General features: G+C 41.3%; 1 long non-coding RNA gene across 2 annotated transcripts in view; it reads right to left on the bottom strand.

The window, feature by feature from the left end:
* The window catches only part of LOC108528743 (uncharacterized), a 243,134-nt gene that overhangs the window by 86,119 nt on the left and 138,474 nt on the right, over window positions 1-18,541 (bottom strand). Inside the window, exons 1-2 of one of the 2 annotated variants that reach the window (XR_001885284.1) lie at window positions 7,968-8,021; window positions 6,894-7,015 (exon numbers count right to left, since the gene is read on the bottom strand). This is a non-coding gene — a long non-coding RNA (uncharacterized LOC108528743). Of the gene's footprint in view, window positions 1-6,893; window positions 7,016-7,967; window positions 8,022-18,541 lie in introns of those variants that run through there. The other variant, XR_001885283.1, reaches the window with a different exon arrangement.

The raw sequence follows: 18,541 nt of genomic DNA, 5'->3' as shown, positions 1-18,541 counted from the left end.
TTCATAATCAAACACCAAGCTAATCATGGTGTCCCTTTCCCCTGAACACAGTAATTACTCCAGGTATAACACTTGACCAAAGTTGGGCCCAGCAGTCTAGTTAGGAATTTTGTTTTTTTAAATCTGAAACTAAGAAAGAAACCTTGCACACCACAGGACAAGAGTAACTTGGCTTACGAAATTTAAAGTATAAAATAGCAAAATGCCATTGCCTTCCCACCACCATAAAGTAGCCTGGTCCTTTACATCTGACTTAAGGGTTCCTGCAGAACAGAAGAAAGGAGTCATAGAATTTTAAGCTAGCCTGTCTCTCAGATTTGACAAATGAAAAACACAAGGCCTGAAGAAGGGAAACAACTTGCAACAGGTCACACAACTTACATAAACCGGAATGAAAATTTTCTCCATCTCCTGCCTACACTCCTGCACTTTTTCTATCCCCTACCACGTTTCAGCCTTGTAGCACTAATTAGTGCCGAATCTAATGTTATATATGTTTGCTAGAATGAAGGCTCTGTGAGAGCAGGAGTTTTCTGGTTTGTTCCCCACTATATCTTCAGTGTATAAAACAGTATACAATACAGACCTTCCTAAACAAGTGGGACAGAAAGGCATCTATCAATAATTGCTTTTATTCCAACAGAAGCAGACTCTAGAATTGACTATTTCTGCCTTGTCACCAAGCTAAAAACTATTTTGTTTTCTGGGTGCTAATCCCACAAGAATGATATTTCTATATTCAAGTTATATATCCCATGCTGTATTTTGTATTTGCACTCTCTGGGTCTAGCAGCCCTGCCCAGGTTTTTCCCTGAGTGAAGAAGTTTAATAGACTATAAAAGCATTTATTTCATTTAATCTATTGCCCTAATTGCTAGGCAACCCAAGAGAATTCAATCCAATTGAGTTCAACTCAAAGAGTATATCTCAGTAAATATTTTAAATAAATTAATACTTTTTTCCTAGTTCCCAGTGACTAAGTGCAAACTTGAATGAGTAATGCTGCTGATTATAAAATGCATGTGTCTTCATATGCAAATGCATGCCATCATTAAAACATTTTCACAGTCTTTCTTTTTTTTTCAAAGTTGATCCAGAGAGAAGCCTTGAACACATCTGTCTGCATCTTTGAGTACCTACAGGACCCTTCAGTGTCTGGAGACTAACTTCTTACCCTTCATCCTCCTGACTATGAAGTTAATCAATAATCCCTTTGCTCTCAGGTGTGCCCACCCCATTTAATTGCTTGGTGTTTAGTCTTATCACAGGGATAATTCATAGAATACTAGGTTATTTAGCATCACAGACATCTCCAATTCAGAATTCTCACTTCTCTAGCTCAGTGCTGGGCCAGTTTTTCAGATGTGCTGGTCATGTTCCTTAAGCTAGCAACCACTTCAGGGAAGAGGCCTTTACCTTCCCTCCTCACTTAATAGAGTATTAGCCCTTGACAGTCACTTGAGGCTGCTTTCCAAGTGGTTGTGCATTATCCATAAGTTTATGATGGAATATTTATCAACATTACAGCTATTTTATTCTGTTCCATTTAATGTAGAAAGTGATTTACTTCTTTTCCAAAAATACTTTTAAATCAATAGTTCTCTTCTTAGTTTTATATCACAATATTTTACCCTCAGGGTCACTTTCTCAGAATCACATATTATTGAAAGGGCAAGAGTTGACTTCTGGGTCATCCTGCTGTAATGAGCCCATGGATTTCCTCTTCCCTGTGTTCTTCTCTCTAATCATCAGAGTGATTTACATCTTGTTTCTCTTACAGCTCTCCTTATCTCTATATGCTTCTTTACTTATTCCTTTTTCTAGCATAAGGCAATCAAGACTTTAAGTTCTTCCCATAGAAATGAGACAGACAGGCATCTATTAGTAATCACTATTATTACAACAGACATAGGTTGTAGAAGTGACTACTTCTACCCTGTCACCAAGTTAAAAATGATTTAGCCTCTGGGTGCTAATCCCACAAGAATGATACCTCTATACTCAGTCATAGATCCCATACTGTACTTTGTATTTTCAGTCTCTGGGTCTGGCAGCCCTACCCAATATCTGGTGTGAGCAAGTTTAATATATTACAGAAAAGCATTTATTTCATTTAAACTAGTGCCTTAATTGCTAGACAACCCAAGATAATTCAATCCAATTGAGTTCAGTTCAAAGAGCATCTGCCCTGTACCAAGCATTGTACTCGGCATCCTTTGCAATTATCAAGAGGCCAAAAACACAGTCTCTGTCTTCAAGGAGCTTATTATGTTCTAGATGATTAAAAGATAAACATAAAGATACGAGGCAGAATGCAGTAAGTTACAATGGAGATATAAACAAAGGTTTTGTATAGTTTCAAAGTTCCTCTTGTATTGATTTCTAGTTTTATTTCATTGTGTTCAGAGATGATACCTGATATGATTTCAATTTTTTTGAATGTTTTAAGACTTGTTTTGTGAGCTAACATGTGGTCTATCCCTGAGAATGATCCATGTGCTGAGGAGAAGAATATATACTCCCCAGCCATTGGATAAAATGTTCTATAAATATCTATTAGGTCCATTTGTTCTATAGTACAAATTAAGTACAATGTTTCTTTGTTGATTTTCTGTCTGGATCTGTCCAATGCTGAAAGTGGGGTGTTGAAGTCTCTAGCTGTTGTTGTACTGGGGTCTCTCTCTCTTTACCTCTCATAATATTTCCTTTATTCACTCAGATTCATAGATAGATAGATATGTGCTCATATATATCTGGGTCCTCCAGTGTTGGTTGCATATGTATTTACAATTATTATATCCTCTTGCTGAATTCTCCCCTTTATTGCTATATAATGATCTTGTCACTTTTTATAGTTTCTATCTTGGAATCCATCTTATCTAAGCATAGATACTTCTGCTCTTTTTTGGTTTCTGATTACACAGAGTATCTTTTTCTATCCCTTTATTTTCAGTCTATGTGTGCCTTTATACATGAGGTGTGTTTCTTGTAGGCAAGAGATCGCTGAGTCTCTCTCTTTTTCTTTTTTTTTTTATCCATTCAGCCACTCTATGTTTTTTGACTGGAGAGTTTAGTCCATTTACATTCAATGTTATTATTGATAAGTATTGTACTGTGTCTTGAAAAGTTGTTTTTTGATCAGTTCATCTTTTCATCTTTCTACTCAGGTATGTGGTTCATACACCACAATTACAGTATAATAATATTCTGTGTTTCTCTGTGTACTTACTATTACCAGTAAGGTTTGTACCTTCAGATAACTTACTCCTATCATGTTGTTGGTTGTTTTGTGGTCTTCTCTTCCTTCTTTCCTTCCTTCCTGTCTTCCTTTTACTGAAGGTGATTTTCTCTGGCAGTTATGTTTTAATTTTTTCTGTATCCATTGCATGTTTTTTGATTTGAGGTTACCATGAAGCTTGCAAATAATATCTTATAATCCATTGTTTTAAACTGAGGACAACTTAACACTGATTGCATAAACAAACTAACAAGCAAAAGAAAAACATAATATAAACTCTACATTTTAACTTCATTCCCCCCAGTTTAAAACTTTTTTTTCTATCTTATTGTACTATGTCTTGAAAAGTTGCTGTAGTTATTTTTTGATCAGTTCATCTTTTCATCTTTCTACTTAGATATGAATAGTTTATACACCACAATTACAGTGTGATACTATTCTGTGTTTCTCTGTGTACTTACTATTACCAGTAAGGTTTGTACCTTCAGATGACTTCTTATTGTTAAATAACATCTTTTTTAAATCCTTTTCGGATTAAAGAACTCCATTTAGCATTTCTTAAAGGACAGACCTGGTGTTGATGAAACCCCTCAGCTTTTGTTTGCCTGAGAAAGTCTTAATTTCTCCTTTATGTTTGAAGGATATTTTCACTGGACATACTATTCTAGGGTAAAAGTTTTTTCCCTGAGCACTTTAAATATGTCATGCCACTCTATCCTGGCCTATAAGGTTTCCACTGAAAAGTCTGCTGCCAAACATATTGGAGCACAATTGTATGTTATTTGTTTCTTTTATCTTGCTGATTTTGGGATCCTTTCTTTACCCTTGATATTTGGGAGTTTGATTATTAAATGCCTTGAGGTAGCCTTCCTTTCAATCTTCCGTTCAAATCTGCTTGGTGTTCTTTAACCTTCTTATAGTTGAATATTGATATCTCTCTCTAGGTTTGGAAAACTCTCTATTATCATTGCTTTGAATAAACTTAATACCCCTATCTCTTTCTCTACCTCTTCTTTAAGGCCAATAACTCTTAGATCTGCCCTTTTGAGGCTATTTTCTAGATTTTATAGGCATGCTCTATTCTTTTTTTTTCTTTCTTTCTTTTTTGAGACAGAGTCTCACTCTGTCACCCAGGCTGGAGTGCAGTGGTAGAATCTCAACTCATTGCAATCTCTGCCTCCCGGGTTCAAGTCATTCTCCTGCCTCAGCCTCTCAAGTAGCTGGGACTACAAGGCTGAGCCACCATACCCAGCTAATTTTTGTATTTTTAGTAGAGACAGGATTTCACCATGTTGGCCAGGCTGATCTCGAACTCCTGACCTCAGATGATCTGCCCTCTTTGGTCCATTCTCTTTTATTCTTACTTCTTTCAGCTCCTCTGCCTGTGTATTTTCAAATACTCTCTCTTCAAGCTCACTAGTTCTTTCTTCTGTTTGATCACTTCTGCTATTAAGAGACCCTGATGCATTCTTCAGTATGTCAATTGCATTTTCAACTCCAGAATTTCTGCTTGATTCTTTTTAACTATTTCCATCTCTTTGTTAAATTTATCTGATAGGATTCTGAATTCCTTCTCTGTGTTAGCTCGAATTTCTTTGAGTTTCTTCAAAACAGCTATTTTGACTTCTCTGTCTGAAAGGTCACATATTTCTGTCTCCTTGGAATTAGTCCTTAGTCTTTTATTTAGTTTGTTTGGTGAGGTCATGTTTTCCTAGATGGCCTTGATGCCTGTGGATGTTTTTTAGTGTCTGGGCATTAAAGAGTTATTTATTGTAGTCTTCACAGTTTGGGCTTGTTTGTACCCACCCTTATTGGGAAGGCTTTCCAGGTATTCAAAAGAATTGGGTATTATAAACTAAATTTTTAGTCATTACAGCTGTATCTGCTTTAGGGAACACCCCAAGCCCAGTAGCACTCAGACTCATAGAGATACCACCTTGGTGGTCTTAGATAAGATCCAGAAGTGTTCTGTGGATTACCAGGCAGAGACCTTGTTCTCTTCCCTTACTTTCTCCCAGACAAATGGAGTCTCTCTCTTTGTGCTGTGCTGCCTGGAGCTAGGGGAGGAGTGACACAAGCACCCTTGTGGCTACCAACACTGAAACTACACTGGGTCAGACACAGCACTGAATCTTGCCCAGTAACTACTACCTGGCTACTACTTATGTTTGTTCAAGGCCCTCGACAATCAGCATGTGGGAAAGCCAACTAGGCTTATGTTCTTCCTTTCAGGGCAGTGAGTTCTTCCAGGCCCTTGATGGGTCCAGAGATGCAGTCTGGTAGCCAGGGTCTGGAATTGGAAACCTTAGAAATCTACCTGGTGCTCTACTCTACTGGCTGAGTTGGCATACAAAACATAAGACACAGTCCTTCCCACTTTCCCTCCCCTTTCCACAGGGAGTGGAGTCTCTATCCATGGCTGTCACCATTACAGACCCACAGAGAGTACTGCCAGCCTACCACCTTAAGGCCCAACAGCTCTTCAGTCAGATTTGGTGAATGCTGCCAGGCCTGACGCTCACCCTTCAGGGCAGTGGGCTCCCCTCTGACCTAGGGCAGGTCCAGAAATGCTGCCCAAGAGCCAAGACCTAGAAGCAGGGACCCCCAAAGCCCATTTGGTGCTCTACCCCACTGTGGCTGAGCTGGCACCTGGGCTGTAGGACAAAGTCCCCTTTACTCTTCCCTCTGCTTTTCTCAAGCAGAAGGAGTCTCTCCTCATAGCCACCACAGCTGGAAATGTGCTGGGTCACACCAGAAGCCAGCACATCTCAGAGTCTCACCCAAGGCCCATGGCATGTATTACTGGGCTACCACTGCTGATTATTCAGGGCCCAAAGGCTCTTTAGTCAGCAGGTGACGAATCCTGCCCAGGACTGGGTCCTTTCTTCTTTCAAGGCAGCAGTTTCTCTTCTGGTGTAGGGTACATCTAGCAGTATCATCTGAGAGCTAGGGCCTGGAATGGGGGCCTTACAACTCTGTCCAATGCCCTATCCTGTTGTGGATGAGATGATATCCAAGTTGCAAGACAAAGTCCTCTTTACTCTTCCCTCTCCTCTCCTCTCCTCTCCTCTCCTCTCCTCTCCTCTCCTCTCCTCACCTCAAGTGGAAGGAAGGAGTCTCTTTTGGAGGAGCAAGCTGTGCTACCTGAGGCTGGGGGAGGGGTGGTAAAGCACTCCCTTGGCTGCTCTGTCTGGTGTCTCACTAGGTTGCTTATCCCCCAAATCCACTGGCTCTGAGCCCAGCACACGGCTAGGACTTGCCCAAGAGTTGCAGTCCTTGTGGCCTAGACAGCCTTTCAAGTTTATTTTAGCCCTTTACCCAGCAGTGGCAAGGCTTGTCAAAACTCAAGTTCTGATTGCTGAGGTGGGTAATTCCCCTTTGGCTAGGGCCTGTCTATGCTCCCTCCGTGGACATCAGCCGAGTTCAGCCTGGTGTTGCTTTCCACTGTGACAGCACAGCACTGAGTTTCAATGTAAAGCCCCTCAGTCACTGCACTGTCCCTCCCACAAGCATATAGATTCTCTCTTCATGCCATGCGGCTGTTGCCAGAAGGATAGGAGTGAGGTGGTATCAGCAATTCAAGGCTATCTTTCCTACCCTCTTCAATGCCTCTTTCAGCAATGTAAAGTTAAAACCAGGTACTGTGATCACTCACCTGATTTTCTCTTCTTATGAAGGTGCTTTTTTGTGTGGATTGTTGTTATGTCACGTTTGGTGTTCCTGATGCAGGGACAATCAGTGGAGACTTCTATTCAGCCATCTCACTCTGCCTCCCTCCTAAAAAAAAAAAAAAAAAAAAAACAAGGTTTTGAAGGTAATGGAAGAAAAATGAAAAATGTGGACTGTTTCACAGAGCTACAAACTCACCACATTAGTGCCCACTGCTGGCACTCTAAAAATGTAAAGTTATTATTTAGCCCAGCTGAAGGAAGAAAAATGTCCCATATGGATCAAAAACCTACAGATGTCTGATGTAAAGTCACTGGGTATTGAACTAAGCAGCAGCCTGAAAAAAAATCACTGTCTACTGCTACACCTAGGAAATGCAGCCTCCACTCTTCTCCCAGTAGACTGCTAGGGTTTCCAGGTCACTGCACTTAGCTCATTGAAGAGAAGAAAAACAAAAACACTCCAACAACCAATTATCTCTCCTTGTTTTCATTGTGCCAAAAGCACAATGAAAACATTGTGCTTTTTTAACCTTTTTTAATCTTCTTGCCTCTTTTTAACCTTCCTTTTCATGAAGATGAGAGAGAGGGAGAGAGAGAGAGAGGAGGGAGGTAAGGAGGGAGGGAAGGGAGAATCAGAATTTATAAAGACTTTATAAAGATGTAAGAAAATCTCTCCAATGCATCTCTCAAAGACCTATTACAGGACCTTTCTTCTATCTCTTTGGTGACATTTTGGTTTTCTTGTACTGGCATCCAGGGTACTTTCCTTGGACTCATTTTCTCAGACATTTCTGTAAAGGAACAGTCTTCCAACTCCTCTGTATGACAGGAAATCGAAGCCTATGAAAGGTAAGTGCCATGCTCGAGGTCTAGAGTGAGTGGTGCAGAGTTAAAAAAACGTCCTGGGTTTCCTAACTGCAGCTCCATGTTCTTTCAATTCTACCAGTCCACATCATAAACGGAGATCAAGATGTATCGTTAAGTTTGATCCTGTTTCTTACTTTCCAACATCAGTCTTCTAATAGATAGGCATCATCTTGTGTTTTTCTATGAATTACCTTGGAAAGGAGTGGGGAAGACCATATATTTTCCATTTCTATGGCCCTGCCCTGGAACACACACAAGCCTGTGTTGAGAATCACCTGTGAGAAGCCAAACAGATAGTCAGCAAAACTGTTAGAACCACTGGCTATTTGATGAATAGCGTGATGGTAGTGATTCCCTCCTCAAGTAGGGGACAATAAATGGGTAACTTGTTCCCCATATTCATATAGATAATAGCTCCAGCTTTGGCTAATATGTCCCTCCCTAATAAGGGTGTTGAACTTTCAGGTGTAACAAGAAAGGCATGTGAAAAGAGCAAAGTCTCCCAATTACAACTGAGGAGGTGGGAGAAATACCTGGTTACAGGCTGTCCCAGGATTCCTCGTATGGTAACGGACCTTAAGGACAGCTGTCCAGGGCAGGAGATTAACACTGAGAAGGTCACACCAGTGTCCAGGAGGAAGTCAATTTCCTGGCCCTCAATGGTTAAACATACCCGGGGCTCAGTGACAGTGATGACATGAGCTTGTGCTTGCCCCAGGCACTCTCAGTCCTGTTGTTAGATCATCTGGTTGGGGGCTTCTGGCCCAGAGAACCTTTGTCCTCTGGGGCAGTGCACCTTCCAGTGATTGCCTTGGCATAGCGGACATGGGCAAGGGGGCAGCTTGTTTCTCATTGGACAATCTTTTTTAAGGTGTCTTTGAAAACCACACTGACAAGCCCTACCAGGCAAGTGGCCTGCTCCATTTTCTCTCCTCTCTGAACCACCAAGATCTGTTTGCCTGAGGGCCATGACTAAGCCTGCAGCCTTTCCCTGATCTCGCTTTTCCTTTTGGGCCTGTTCCTCTTGGTCCCTATTATAGAACACCGAGGTTGCCAGGTTTAATAATGCCTCCAGATTTTGTTCAGGGCCCAGGGCTCACTTTTGAAGCTTTCTTCTGATATCTGCGGCTGATTGGGTAATAAAGTTATCTTTAAGGATAAACTGACCCTCGAGTGAGTTGGATGACAGGGGAGTATATGTTCTTAAGGCCTCCTATAGCCACTCGAGGAAGGAGGAAGGATTTTCTTCCTTTCTCTAAGTTATGGTAGACATCATTGAATCATTCATGGGTTTTTCCTAATTCTCTTTAGTCCTTCTGGAACACAGGTCAACATATGTTTGCAACTCCAGTCCCCATGACCTGAGTCGAGGTCCCAGTGGGGATCCATATTGGGGAAGGCTTGCTGACTGGTAGGGAATTTGTCCCTTCCTTCGGCTGTCATTCTATCATTTACTTGACTAAGATACCAGGTATCTCCAAACTCTCAGGCTGCAGCTACAGTTGCATTCTTTTCATTAAAGGCCAGGGTTTGATTTAACAATAGCATGACAGCTCTCCAAGTGAAACTGAAGGTTTGCCCTAGACCCTGTAGGGCATCTATATACCTATCAGGATCATCTGAAAATTTTGGCAGGTCTACCTTGGTCTGCTTTAAATCAGAGAGAGAGAAGGGGACATGTACCCGAGTTGGGCCAAATTCCCCTCCTTCTACAGCTTGAAGGGGATGTAACTGATAGCCTGGGGATTTTTGTGGTCCATTGGAGATTTCTTTGATTTTTTCCTTCTGGGTGGGGGAAATTAAAGGAGGCTTATCATTAATAGGAAGGGGAGCTGTAGGAAGGCCAGGATATGGAGGTAAGCTGGGATGTAGATTGCAAACTTTGCATAGTTGTGGATTATCTTTCAATGAAAAGAAGACTTGGACATAAGGTATTTCACTCCATTTGCCTTCCCTCTTACAGAAAAGGTCAAGCTTCAGGATAGTATTGCAATTTATACTTCCCTCAGGTGGCCATTTTTCCCCATCATAGAGAGAATATTGGGGCCAGGCCGTGGTGCAGAAAAAAAATGAGCCGCTTCTTTTTCCAGGTTTGTGGGCCAAATGGTCCCAATGTCTTAGGATGCATTTCAAGGGTAAGCCTGTTGATGCCTGAGTGTTTCCAATCTGAAAGAAAAAACTGCCCGCGGTTTTGGTTTGTTTTCTCCCCCTGCCCAAGAACCCACAATGGTCCCTGGATCCTGCTGATCGGAATAGTTGTGCTCACCGAAGCAGCAGCAGAAACACTAGTTTTCCTCCTAGACCACAAAGAGGACTGAGGAAGGTCAGATTTAGTGGCCTTTATCGATGCATTCTTGAAAACCTGCACCCTTGCCTTTCCTCTTAGACCACAAAGAGGACCAAGAAAAATCAGATCTAGTGGCCCTTACTGATGCATTCTTGAAAAACTTTTAGAATCCTAAGCATTTTCTCCTGTTAGTATTGGGACCTTACCCTTGTCCTATAAAGATGATAGGCCTCAAAATGGAGCAGAGGGCCATACCCTGAGGGAGGGAAGGGATCTCCAGGGTTGGAGGAGTGATGTCTTTTGTCCACATTTCTCACCATATGAATAGGAAGGATATAACTTCTGAGGCTTCCCATATCCTAGCTTCAGGAATAGCCTTCATTAGGCCTACTAGTCTGAGAAGGGATCCTAAAATTCCAGATAGTCCCCTGCAACAGGACTTTGGGCAAAAATTATGTCTTCCTAATTGGTCAGACAAGGTGCCTAAAGAAGGGAACAGAGTCCAGAAATTTATACTAGAAATCATTCTTACAGGATAAACTAGAATAGCACCAGAGACAGCAAGTGGTTTTAGAAGCAGGACTAGCCTCGGAGGAGAGAGGCGGAAGGAAGTTTCTCAGACAGGCGTTAGGACCCAGGAGGCAAGGGTCAGGATAGGTAGGATAGATGGGCGAGTCTCACTTGGGCAACATAACTTTGAGAGTTCTGCTCATGACTGCAGGGTCAACGAACTTTTTGTCAGTACCCCAGAGCTGAATAGCTTTCCTCTCTGTTGACCCTCGGCTCAGCCTGGAAGTACAGGAAAAGCAGAAGCTGGTTCCAGGCAAACCAATGCTCCCAACTCTGAAGAGTCAGGAGTTGTTACAGAGTCCTTTCCCAGAAAGCCTGACACTCGTGTCTTTAGTCCCATGGCCGCACTAGTCACTTTTAACTGGCCGACAGGTGTCCGGTGTTTAGCCTCCTTATTCTAAGGAAAAACAGGACAGAATGGCAAGTGAAAGGGGTCTGACAGTACCCACCACGTGGTGATATCCCAGATGAGCCCCCAAGATCTGTCTGGAGCTGGTTCCTTCCAGTGGGTTCATGGTCTCGTTGACTTCAAGAATGAAGCCACGGACCTGCGCAGTGTTACAGCTCTTAAAGGTGGCATGAACCCAAAGAGTGAGCAGCAGCAACATTTATTGTGAAGACCGAAAGAACAAAGCTTCCACAGAGTAGAAGGGGACCCAAGCGGGTTGCCACTGCTGGCTGGGGTGGCCAGCTTTTATTCTTATTTGTCCCCTCCCATGTCCTATTTCTGTCCTATCAGAATGCTCTTTTTTCAATCCTCCCTGCAATTGGCTACTCTTAGACTCCTGTTGATTGGTCCATTTTACAAAGTGCTGATTGGTCCATTTTACAGAGTGCTGATTGGTCCATTTTGCAGAGCACTGAATGATACATTTTACAAACCTCTTGCTAGCTACAGAGCACTGACTGGTGTGTTTTTACAGAGTGCTGATTAGCACATTTTACAAACCTCTTGCTAGCTACAGAGTGCTGATTGGTGTATTTTACAATCCCCTTGTAAGACAGAAAAGTTCTCCAAGTCCCCAGTGATCCAGGAAGTCCAGCTGCTTCCCCTGCCAGTAGCAGTGGCAACTCAGACAATACACCCTGCCTATTTCTTCTCCAAGGAGCACAGCAGAAAGGTCAAAGAAGCAAGCCCTAGGATTTGACTTATATTTATCTGAGAACAATGAGGTAATACATCTCTTGGTAACTACTTTTAGATACAGGGGAAGCTAGAGCAGGCATCTCTTTGTCACTTGCTTCTTGGAAAGCCAAGCATGAAGTACAGTATTCCAATGATAGCCATACTCTTGTCCAGTTCTGTCCAGAGTCTTATACATGCATATTTATTGTGCTCATAAAAGTTTAAAACTCTCTTGGGCACTTGGCAGTGACCATTACCCAATACAGAGCCTCTATTTTCAGGGAGTTTACAGTGTGGCACATTATATCCCTTCAGTCAGATCTAGGTAATTGTTAATAGGAATTAAAGAACTCTTCTCTTTGCAAATATGATTACAACCCCCATGTGGTCTGAATCTTAAGGAGTACACTTTTGAACTAGTGAACAAAATCTACATTTATTACTGATTCGACCTGCCCAAAAACATATCCCAAATTTCAATTTAATTGTGTCTCTACCCTGCCTAAAAACTTTTGATGACATAGATTTTCCCAAAGATAAACATAAAACTCTTTAGCCTTGAGTTCTGAGACTTTAACAATGTGATGACAGATGAAGAGATCTGCCCTCTCCAACTCCAGCTCTGCTCAGAAGCAAGGTTGGTCTTCAAATCACTAATCACTAAATTATTATGTAGTTTAATAAATGTTTTATGCAAATGAATTTCAGAGTGGGATAAAATTAGTACAGTGGTTAAAAACATGGGCTTCCTCTTCACTTACAATATGTATACTTTTCTGTGTACATATTACATTTCAGTTTAAAAAGTTTTTTTAATGAGTTCTCAAGCTACTTTGGGTAAAAATCTCTTTTCGCCACTTTCTGGTAATGAGCAAGTCATTTCATACTTCATCTCTCTAAGATTCACCTGTAAATAGGAGACGTTATATTACCCAGTATTGTGATGAGGATTTCACGAGATACATGTGAAGCACTTAGCACAGTGCTGAACACACAATAAGAGCTTAACAAATAGTGGTTACAGCTGATATAAATGAATGAATGTCAATTTCCATCTAAACTCTAGACACTTCTTCCACTAATTAAGCACAAGCTATATTCAGCAACCATGTTAGGTATTATTCCAGGAACCTTTTGGTTAAACCCCTGCTGATAGCTTGAGTCCCTTCTAACATCTGCTGTACAAGTAATAATATTTTTCTCTCTTGGGAAAAAAAAATAGATAGAAAACTGTAATTGTTGCCTTTTTTCCTGAAGTAAGGCAAAGATGTCTCTATGCAGCTTTCCCAGAGGTAAATATCACATTCTAATAGATAATGCCGGCAAATTCACATGTGAAGATTCTATCTGGAACAGCTTCTATTAAACTTCAGTTTCCACCTTAATCACTATTATAGGTTGAATTGTGTTCCTCAATAAAATGTTGAAGCCCTAATCCCCAGTACCTGTGAATCTGACTTTACAGAAATAGAAGTTAACAATGATCAAGTTAAGATGAAGTCATTAGAGTGACTCCTTATCCAATATGACTAATACCTTTATAAAAAGGGGAAATTTGGACACAACGACAGAGAAAAAACAATGTAAGACACAGAGAAAACAGGTCATGTGACTGGAATGAGGCATCTACAAGACAAAGAACACCAAGGATTGCCAACACCACCAGAATCCCAGAGAGGAAAAAAGGATCCCCTAGAGCCTTTAGAAGAAGCATGGCCTTACAGAGACCTATATTTCAGACTTCTAGCCTCCAGAACTATGAGATGAATCTCTTTTGTTTTAACCAGTTTGGGTACCTATTTACTGAAGCCGTAGCAAACTAATGCAATCACCATTACCAATACCCCGTTTGAGGCTGGCAATCTGCAGTGATTTAAAAGCTCCTATAGCATATGGCCATAATGTAGGGCTCGTGCAAATGGCATGCTCGATGGCATGCTCGTGCAAATGGCAGGCTAAATGACAAACTGTCTGCTTTTCAAATAAACAGTAAATATATAGTAGCAGACATTAAGGATAAGATGAAGTGAGATGAACTATCAAATTTCAGCACTGGAAAAGACCTGTTAAAAGAACTACTCAGCAAGATAGTTTTCCTTAAGAGGTTTTAAATTAAAAGGTTCTAAATTAAAGAGATTCTAAAATGACGTAGAACATGGATTTCCAAAAAGAATGAGACAAATGCCAAGTATTTAGATGTGGGAGAGGTGAGAATGGAATACAACAGGGGTTGGCAAACTATGGCCTGCAGACCAAATCTGCCCACCACTCCACCTGTTTTTGTAAAGTTCATTGGAACACAATATGCTCATTGATTTACATATTGTCTACGGCTATTTTTGTGCTACAACAGTAAAGTCAAGTCATCTTTACAGAGATCACAGGGCCCGCAAAGCCTAAAATATTTATTATCTGGCTTGTTACGTAAAAAGTTGGCTGAACCCTAGAGTAGAAAAATGATCTATATTAATGGCTCTCAAACTTTAGTGGGTACCAAAATCACCTGGAGGCGTTGTTAAAATTCAGATTGCTGAGTGCCCTAGATTTTCTGATTCAAAATATCTGGGTGTAGGGCCTGAGCATTTGTATTTCTAACAAGTTCCAATGGCCACACTTTGAGAATCACTGCTTTAAGTTTATGCTGACCGATGCACCAATTTAAGCATGATGTAAGACAGGAGTGGGGAATAAGGAAGGGCAGTTAATTTTAAAATTGCATTTGATTTTGAAAAATGAACACAATTGGAAGATTTGCCCTACTGATTTAAAACTTACTAGTAAGCAACAGTAATCAAGACAGTGTAGTATTGTCACAATAACAGACAACAGATCAATGAAACAGAGTAGCAGAGTAGAGAGTCTGGGATTAACCATCACATATATAGTAAACTAAACTTTGACAAAGGTGAAAAGATAATTCAGGGAAAAAAAGAATTGCTTTTTCAACAAATGTTGATGGAACATGCGGATATCCATTAACAACAACAAAAAAATGAAACTTTGATTCATTCCTTATACCATATATATAGTACAAAAAGGAGAATAGCCAGCTTTCTCTTCATGGTTTGTAGGAGAAATAAACCCAGAAGCAGATGAAGTCAGGCACTGTTGCATGAACTACATGTCAACATTTTTATAAGTTGGAAAAGTTGAAAAAGTTTGAAGAATGTGGCAATGTAGTACTCTATGCCATTCACCCAAACTCTGCATTCGCATCAGAATACTGCTGAGACTCTAACATGAAGACTTCAACAGAATCTCAATCTCAAATTCAAATTTTGTTAAAAAGAATTATTCAGTGCCCTTAAGTAGAGAGGACACTTTATATTCAACTATTGCTGAATAAACACCTTACTCCTTACAACAGTTTTTCACCCCCATCATGCAGAATTTTGCTAACTACTAAGGATTTTGCCACCATCAGCAGCAAGAAGTATTGCAGATGCTCTGCAATCTATTCCAGGATTCTCTAATACACAAGGAAATCCCCTCATCGTGTGTTTGACAAAATGTTTGTCAGCACGCATGAGTCTATAAGTAGTTCTCCAGAACAGGAGACAAATAAAAAAGGAAAGGGTAAATTAACTTTTTGAGGTGTTGATTAGGTGATAGTTAGACTTGAGTTTCATAGATGTTTCTACATGGGCCAAACAAACCCAAGGGTCATCTGAATAATTCAGGTCAAATGATTACATCTAAATTAGACCAGACAATTACGTCAAAAATAAATTAATATTTTTTATTGTTTACTTGCCTGGGCACTGAAATACAAGTGTCTCTATTCTTAGGAGAATCTGAATGTAGATGAGAAAATAGATAACCCTCTGATATGGAAGCACAAAGAGGCAGTACTCAACATTGCCCTGGCCCAAAAGGCTTCACACTGACAGCAAGTTTTGAAGAATGACTGATGTTCCAGATAAATGCGCTTGTGAGGTGGGGAGGAGATAGAGCTGTAGGTTGGGAAGCACATGCTATACACAGGAACAGCATGTTCAGAGGTAAGAAAAATCACGACCTAAGTTCAGGATAAAGCAAGTTCTTCCATATACCTGAAACATCAGGTACCAGAAGGTGTAGAGAGGAATGAGACAGTGGTTCAACCATGATATCCTTCTGTGCCAGTCGCAGGAAAGCACACACTACCCTTTGAGGCACCTTTAAATCACTTTTAAGAAGTGATGTTATCAAATGTATGTTTTAGAAAGATCACATTGAAGGCAATATGACGGGTTGAATGTGGCAAGAAATGAGGCAGAGAGACTGGTTAGAGAGTTTCTGTAGGAAACAGACTTCAAATAAGACAGTAGCCAATGCAAGTAGGGGGATGGAATGAAAAATACTTAAATGAAATCTTGATCTGACTTTAAATATTTAGAAAATTCAATTAGCAAAACAAAGAAGTTGATTGGACTTTGCAGACAAAGGGAAAGAGGAGTTATTAAAGATGATTCCCAGACTTCTGTTTTGGGGAAACTGAGTGAATAGTGGTGTCAGACCCACAATTAAAAATACAAGGAGAGACGTGCAGGAAATATGATAAGCTTGATTTTAGAAACGTTGAGTTTTTAATGTCTATAAACTTTACACATGTGCTTTACCCAGAGTCATGTAATTACCTAGTATTAGCTAGGATTAAATTATGGTTACTCAGTTTGGAAATTAAACTTGGAATCCAACTATGCACAGTGGCTCACGCCTGTAATCCCAACACTTTAGGAGGCCAAGGCAGGCAAATCACTTGAGCTCAGGAGTTCAAAACCAGCCTGGGCAACATGGTGAAACCCCATCTCTACTAAAAACACACACACACACACACACACACACACACACACACACACGGGGGGACATTCCAAGATGGCCAAATAGGAACAGCTCTGATCTGCAGCTCCCAGTGAGATGGAAGCAGAAGACGGGTGATTTCTGTATTTCCACTGAGGTACATGGTTCATCTCACTGGGACTGGTTAGACAGTGGGTGCAGCCCACGGAGGGCAAGCCAAAGCAGGACAGGGCATTCCCTCACCCAGGAAGCACAAGGGGTTGGGGGATTTCCCTTTCCTAGCCAAGGGAAGCCGTGAAAGACTACCTGGAAAAATGGGACACTCCCGCTCAAACACTGTGATGTTTCCAAGGACTTAGCAACCAGCAGACAAGGTGATTCTCTCCCATCCCTGGCTCGGTGGCTCCCATGCCCAGGGAGCCTTGGTCACTGCTAGCACAGCAGTCTGAGATTGATCTGCCAGATGGCAGCCTGGCTGGGGGAGGGGTGTCTGCCATTGCTGAGGCTTGAGTAGGTAAACAAAGCAGCCAGGAAGCTTGAACTAGGAGGAGCCCAACACAGCTCAACAAGGCCTAATGCCTCTAGACTCCACCTCTGTGGGCAGAGCATAGCTGAACAAAAGGCAGCAGACAACTTCTGCAGACATAAACGTTCCTGTCTGACAGCTCTGAAGAGAGCAGTGGTTCTCCCAGCATGGCATTTGAGCTCTGAGAATGGACAGACTGCCTCCTCAAGTGGGCCCCTGATCCCCATGTAGCCTAACTGGAAGACACCTCCCAGTAGGGGCCAACAGACACCTCATATAAGCAGCTGCCCCTCTGAGACGAAGCTTGCAGAGGAAGGATCAGGTAGCAATATTTGCTATTCTGCTGCCTCTGCTGGTGATACCCAGGCAAACAGAGTCTGGAGTGTAACTCCAGCAAACTCCAACAGACCTGCAGCTGAGGGACCTGACTGTTAGAAGGAAAACTAACAAACAGAAAGGAATAGCATCAACATCAACAAAAAGGTCATCTACACCAAAACTCCATCTGTAGGTCACCAACGTCAAAGACCAAAGGTACATAGAACCGCAAAGATGGACAGAAACCAGAGCAGAAAAGCTGAAAATTCTGAAAATCAAAGCTCCTCTTCTCCTCCAAAGGATCGCAGCACCTAGCCAGCAGCAGAAAAAGCTGGACAGAGAATGACTTTGACAGGTTGACAGAAGTAGGCTTTAGAAGGTCAGTAATAACAAACTTCTTCGAGCTAAAGAAGGATGTTCGAACCCATCGCAAGGCTCACTAGAAGACCTTAAATGACCTGATGGAGCCAAAAATCATGGCATGAGAACTTTGTGACGCATGCACAAGCTTCAATAGCTGATTTGATCAAATGGAAGAAAGGATATCAGTGATTGAAGATCAAATTAATGAAATTAAGCTAGAAAACAAGGTTAGAGAAAAAAGAGTAAAAAGAAATATGGGACTATGTGAAAAGACCAAATCTACATTTGATTGGTGTACCTGAAAGTGATGGGGAAAATGGAACCAAGTTGGAAAATAGTCTTCAGGATATTATCCAGGAGAACTTCCCCAACCTAGCAAGGCAGACCAACATTCAAATTCAGGAAATACAAAGAACACCACAAAGATAGTCCCCAAGAAATGCAACCCCAAGACATACAATCATGACATTCACAAAGGTTGAAATAAAGGAAAAAGTGTTAAGGGCAGCCAGAGAGAAAGATCGAGTTACCCACAAAGAGAAGCCCATCAGACTAACAGCAAATTTCTCTGCAGAAACCCTACAAGCCAGAAGAGAGTGGGGACCAATATTTGACAATATCAAAGAAAATAATTTTCAACTCAGAATTTCATATCCAGTCAAACTAAGCTTCATAAGTGAAGGAGAAATAAAATCCTTTCCAGACAAGCAAATGCTTAGAGATTTTGTCACCACCAGGCCTGCCTTACAAGAGACCCCGAAGGAAGCACTAAACATGGAAAGGAACAACTGGC

This window comes from Rhinopithecus bieti, unplaced genomic scaffold (genome assembly GCF_001698545.2).
Source record: "Rhinopithecus bieti isolate Rb0 unplaced genomic scaffold, ASM169854v2 scaffold_5101, whole genome shotgun sequence".
Classification (NCBI taxonomy): Eukaryota; Metazoa; Chordata; class Mammalia; order Primates; family Cercopithecidae; genus Rhinopithecus; species Rhinopithecus bieti.
Note: the sequence above shows the minus strand (reverse complement) of the source record. Positions and strands in the feature narration are given on the sequence as shown.